The sequence below is a fragment of the Saccostrea cucullata genome, unplaced genomic scaffold, assembly GCF_032062105.1.
Source record: "Saccostrea cucullata isolate Sc308-1 unplaced genomic scaffold, CSIRO_AGI_Scuc_v1 ctg2465, whole genome shotgun sequence".
Lineage (NCBI taxonomy): Eukaryota > Metazoa > Mollusca > Bivalvia > Ostreida > Ostreidae > Saccostrea > Saccostrea cuccullata.
Genome location: NW_026922292.1, coordinates 38,177 through 44,345, shown reverse-complemented (window position 1 = coordinate 44,345; position 6,169 = coordinate 38,177).

The following is a 6,169-nucleotide window of genomic DNA, read 5'->3' as shown; positions in this document are numbered from 1 at the left end:
ACAATATCGTTACCTGCTTTGTCGGTAGGGACCAGTAGGTACTATTTCTTTTCTCACATCTGGATCATTAAACACAGAAAGATACATGTAGATGGTTTTCATATTGCTCCTCATTTTTTCACTTAAACAGTGCATGGATCTGATACATTTAATCCATTCTGACAAAGTGTCAACGTCTTCTTTTTCATATCTGGCCCATTGTCTGGCGTAATTTTCATCAGAATCGATAATATTAATGAAATTCCAACGCCAGTTGAAGAAGCAGGGTTATGCAGGGTTATGCATTCTGCTTTAAAATACACACTTTTTAACTGCATTATATCAAGTACTATTTTTTCATGTATATACAGGAAATATCATACATATTGAGAAAATTCTTATTATGATATTAAAAATTTCTCCAAAACTGGCAAACATTTACATCTGAGTGAATGACAGTTCAACCTTCAGAGATATCTAAAAATAAAAAAAATACTCTCCTTTTCATTACTTTTAAGCCCACAGACACCTGACCAATGGTTTCTGTTACATCCCCTTCTTCTAAGATTTTATAGATATTATCTTTGCAAACTAACGAACTCTAATTGTCTATTATGCCATTACTTTGATATAAAGTCCTAGCACATACCATCCAAAAATTAATGCTGAACTACAATTGTGAAATTTTGGGGTAAAATTGTCTCAAACTCCAAGTTCAATGTTATAAGGTCAAAGTTGGTTGCGCACAAAAAAGGTTTTATCATAAAAATACAACTGTAAAATATAAAAGCCATAGTCCCACACAGTCTAAAGATATGGACATGATTTTTGCGGACAAATAATAAGACAGACGGATAGGTAAAAACTATATACCCCCAAAACTTTGTTTACGGGGGCATAAGTTTATAACATTTAAGTAACAACTTTTTCATCATCCAACATGTGTTTTTTTTCTTTTTGGTAAAAAACTTGTACATGTAGAAGGGGGAAAACGATACTACATGTGCCAACTTTTGGAAAGACGCGTACTTCTTTTTTGTAGGTAATCGTTTTTTATGCTACCACCCCCATTTTGTTAAGGTCTTGTTGACACTTAGCAAACGACAAAATACATTTTACTTTTTTTTAACTAACCACATTTTCCCCTTGTTTCATAGGTCAGAGGCAATTTAATTTCCTACTAATTATTACAAATTAAATCATCCCTATTTTTTATGAAAAGTTGAAACTTCATTCATAGAATTTTTATAAGCCAGCGTCCCCTTCGCGCCAGTTTTAAAAGGAGGGATCAAAAACGTTCAACTTTTGAAAAATAAAACTTTATTTTGATTTTTGCAAAGTATTTATCCAGGGTAAAATCAAATAGATTTATAATCAATTTATTATGAAAACTTTTCTTTCTGACACCAGATAGAAAATAACATTTTTCAAGATTAAATTGACAACTGTGAAAGCTTACTGTAGAAAATGTAATAAACGTTTCTATAAATGGGGGTATCGTTGATCTAATAGCCCTATGTTCGAACGTTTTTAAATTGTTTTCCTATATTGGGGATAAAACAGTTTGCATAATGTAAGGTATTGTATGGCTTTGATTCCGTTATCTAAGCTCTAAAGCTTTTAGAAATAACACTTCAAAGCATCAGGCAGTTTGATATTACCCGTATTCATTCGCCGAACAAGAATATTCCTATCAAAATGAATGTTTCTGCATAAGAAAATGACAAGGGGTCATTATTCTACGGGGTAATTTTTCTACAAGGCACACGGAGAAAAACGACCCCAAGGCCATAATTTCTACAGAAAAGTGGGTCATTTTTCTACGTAGAATATTGACCCGGGGGTCAAATTTCTACGTTGAAAAATGACCCCTGGTCAATATTGTACGGGGGTCACTTTTCGTCGTTACAGGGGCAATATGAAAACCATCATTCATTCTGTGTTCAATAATCCAGAAGTCAAAAAAATTAGATTGATTATATGATCAGTACGTACTGGTCCCTGTCGACAAAGCAGGTAACAACATTGTCTTTGTTTGTAAGTCTCATTAATTGTATTTCAGAAGAACCTCAAAATTTAATTCTACAAGTGGTAATCTTACTTTTACTAATACTTCCCTTTCTAAGGAAGAAATTCACCAAAATTGTAGGTCAATTTGAATTACCCTATATATATTGAATTCCAAACAAAGACACATTGCAGGTTCCAGTAAATGTTCATTCAAATCTCTTTTGTACTCCGCACTAAAGTATTAACAGTAGAGAAGGAAAAACTCTTAGTGTACTGCGTAACAATATATTCAAAAAGTGGTGTGAACCAGGATTTTTGATTTCATTGACAGCTGCTTTTATAATAAAACGAAACTTGTAAATTTACAATGGTCATTGGTCATTTGCAAAATTATTTTGTTAAAACACATTGCACACACAAGTACTCTAAGTTGACGTGAAAGAGATGCTTGAGTAACTGATCGACAATATCTATAATTTTTTTTTGAAGAACAGAGATTCCGACAATAAATTGAAATTCCCATGGGTACCAATTGCGCTCCGTTATAAGTAAGTCTATTGAAACAGAATTTGTGCAAAGTCTAATGCGTGAAAAGAAGCAAATACTTGCTGTGGCCTTCATCTCGACATTTAGATATATCGACGACGTATTGTTAACAATTATTAACAATGGTAATTTTCATTCATACGTCGATACGATATATCCTTGAGAGCTAGGTTGAGATGAAAGATACCACAGATTCTGACACATCCGTCTCACACATGGATATTTTACTTGAAAAAAGACGTTAATGGTAATCTTACAACTAGGCTTAATGATAAATGTGATGACTTTAACTTTTCTATCGTCAAATTCCCTTGCTTATGCAGCGATTTACCTTCATCACCTGCAAACGGAGTGTATATATCTCGGTTAATTCTATACGCAAGAGCATGCTCTACATAAGAAAAATTTCGAAAACGAAGTAAATTATTGACAAGAAAGTTAATGAAATAAATAACAAGAATATCAACAGTCTCGTTTGAAGGCAACATTTCGTTAATTCTATGGTTGACACAATGACATTGTCAGCAAATGCAATTTATCAAATTGAAACAAATGCTGACTAATGTTTTTCGTGCTTTTTGTTAGTCCGTTATTTGTGCATCGAGTTTGCGGCGGATTTCCTGTTATTTCCCAGTCGTGACAGGGAGAACATGGCAGGTGTGACCGGTCAGCAGGGGATGCTCATTCCTCCATGGCACCTGATTCCATATCTGATGTTTCGGAGGTTTGTGTTTGCTCTGCTCCTATATATTTTGTATTGTTTTATGGACTTTGATATTGAATACTGTTAGTTAAATATCTCCATATTCGTCTTGTGTAAAAGTGTGTCAAACACCAAGGTCAATATTAAAAGGTCAAAATTGATTGTACACAAAAAGTTCTTGTCACATAAAATTTTGAAATATGAAAGCCGTAGTCTTACCCAGTCATGGGCATGGGCAAGGTTCAAGTTTTGCGGACAAATATACAAACAGACAAGCGGACAGGTAAAATGCAATATACCCCAGAAACTTCGTTGTATCAACTTTTTCATCATCTAAAATTTGTTTTTTTTAATTGGTAACAAACTCCTAAAATCACCATATGTATTTTTATGAACGGGGAAAACGATACTACATGTGCTTTTTTGGAAAGGTTGGAACTTATTATAATTTTTTTTAGTCAATCATGTTTTATGCTATAATCCCTATTTTGTTAACACTAGCAAACGACAAAAGACATTTTACAGGATTTGAGCTAACCACTTTTTGTTTTCCTTGTATCATACATTAAGGTCAGAGGCAATCTAATTTAGTACTTATTTTTACAAAAATATATCATCCTTATTTTTTTATTAGAAGTTTGAAACTAAATGCTTAGAAAATCAAATATCGTCACCATAATATCAAAATGTCGTAAGTCGATTTTTGGCGCGAAATTTTTATTGCTATTTTGGAATCTGCAATATCGAATACATGTTCTGTCAAAACGTCATGTCTCTAGGCCAATTAGAAAGTGAGATACAGACGTGTGAAAAAAGTGCGTATGTCCATTGGATGCATTTTTTTTTCTGACAAAAGGTCGTATGTCTCTGGGCACTGACAAAGATGTCACTGGCAGTCTGATATTAAGGGGAAAATTATAATTTTAGTTAAATCTTTTATAATTTTTACTAAAAAATGTGTTCAACATACAAAACAAAGTATATTTATTTAATAAACAGAGAAATCAATAGAAAGATTGATGAAAATTTAGATGTTAGGTTACTTCATGACAAACTGAATTGTTTTCGCAGTTTGTAACTGCAATCAATTTATGAGTATGTTAATTCATATAATACATTTTAGAGCGTTCTAATATCAGATTCGTACGCTTACAATACATTGCAAGGGTTTGTTTCAATGCTTTTCTGGAGATACGACAATTTGTACTGAAAAAACATCCAGGACAGAAAGGAAAACACTAGACATACGACATTTTGAAAAAATATGTTTTTTATCTCTCCTGAAAAGTTGGGATTTTTGACTTACGACAATTTGATATTACAGCGACGATATTTTTATACGATTTTTCTATGTTGGAACCCTTTTTGTGCCAGTTTTAAAAATAGGGATAAAAAACATTAAACTTTTGAAAAGTTGTATATCCAGGGTAAAATCAAAAAGATTCATAATTGATTAATAACGGAAACTTTTCTTTCTGACACCATACCTGTCAGCTAAAAATGACCCGTACTACCCATCGTCCTCTGCGTCTCCGCACACAGAGATATGAGATTTGGTTTGGTACAAACGAACTCTGGTGGAAGTATGGAAAAAACCTTTTTTAGAATTAAAATGGCAACTGTGGAAACTTATCGTATAAAATTTAATAAAAGTTTCTATGAAATCGCGTATCTTTACTCTTATAGCCTTTGGGTTAGAACATTTTGATACTGTTTTCCTCTAGTGGGGATAAACAGATTGTATTATTAATGCAAGGTATTTTATCGCTTTGATTTCGTTATTTTAGCTTAAACATGTTAAAAGCTTTCAGATATTAACACTTCAAAGCATACGTCAGCTTGATATTACCTGCTTGCATTCGCCTAATAAGAATATTCCTTCTAAAATGAATTGTTTTGCCAGAAAAAATGACAGGGGGTCATTATTCTACGGGGTCAATTTTCTACAATAGATATAATTTTCAAAGTCAACATTACATTTATCAACATCAACCATCGCATATATCAACAGCAAACACAAAAAGTCAACAAAATCAACAGTTCAATGGTTAAATTAAAGGTGACGATTTAGCCAATACGACCACTGTGAAGTATAGTCTAAGGTCTATCCCCAAACTCCTTGAAATCATGGATAATTCGCCAAGTTGATAATTACCCGGTAATTGTCACGCATGGTATTCGTCCAGAGATCATTCCAAAAGTCCTAGAATACGGAAATAGCAGGCAATTTTGATCATCACCGTAAGTTTCCTTCAACGAAATCTCTAAAACCTGAAAAGACAAAAACAAAACCCAAGAGCAGAAAAAGATTCTCAATAACATTTCCATAACTTTAATTAATTGGCTATACCTAACCCATGTAAAACAATGTAAACGTAATTTAAACAAACAAAAGGAGTAAGAGTATATACTTAACACCTAGCTCAAGGGTTGAGGTGGGAAAATATTTCATAATACAGAAAAATAAATCGGATACTTTCATCACCCACCTTTCACTTTCATTGATGCATAAAAAGGGGAGATAACCCGTAAACCTAGTGACTAAGTACTGACACTGTGTGGATGGATAAGTAAATTCCGGCTCATCTTATTTATTTGATTTTTCACAAAAAGGAGGTGAATGATGACATATAATTAAAGGATAGAGATTTGATAACGACGCATATTGTGAGATGAACTCAAATATGCGGTATTATAAGCAAGTACATGTGTAATAGTAGAGATTGATATGGTGATGGAGTGATATTAATGTCCAGATGGTTTTGCTTTCTATGACACAGATATGCATATTATGGTAATGTTAAACAGCTCGTATATCATTTATTTAGCGTTATTCTCTTTGTAATTGAGAAACTTGTTACAGATAAAATTATATTTATATCATTTGCAAATTAATCAAATTTTGTATTGAAAGAAACGGTAAAATATTAA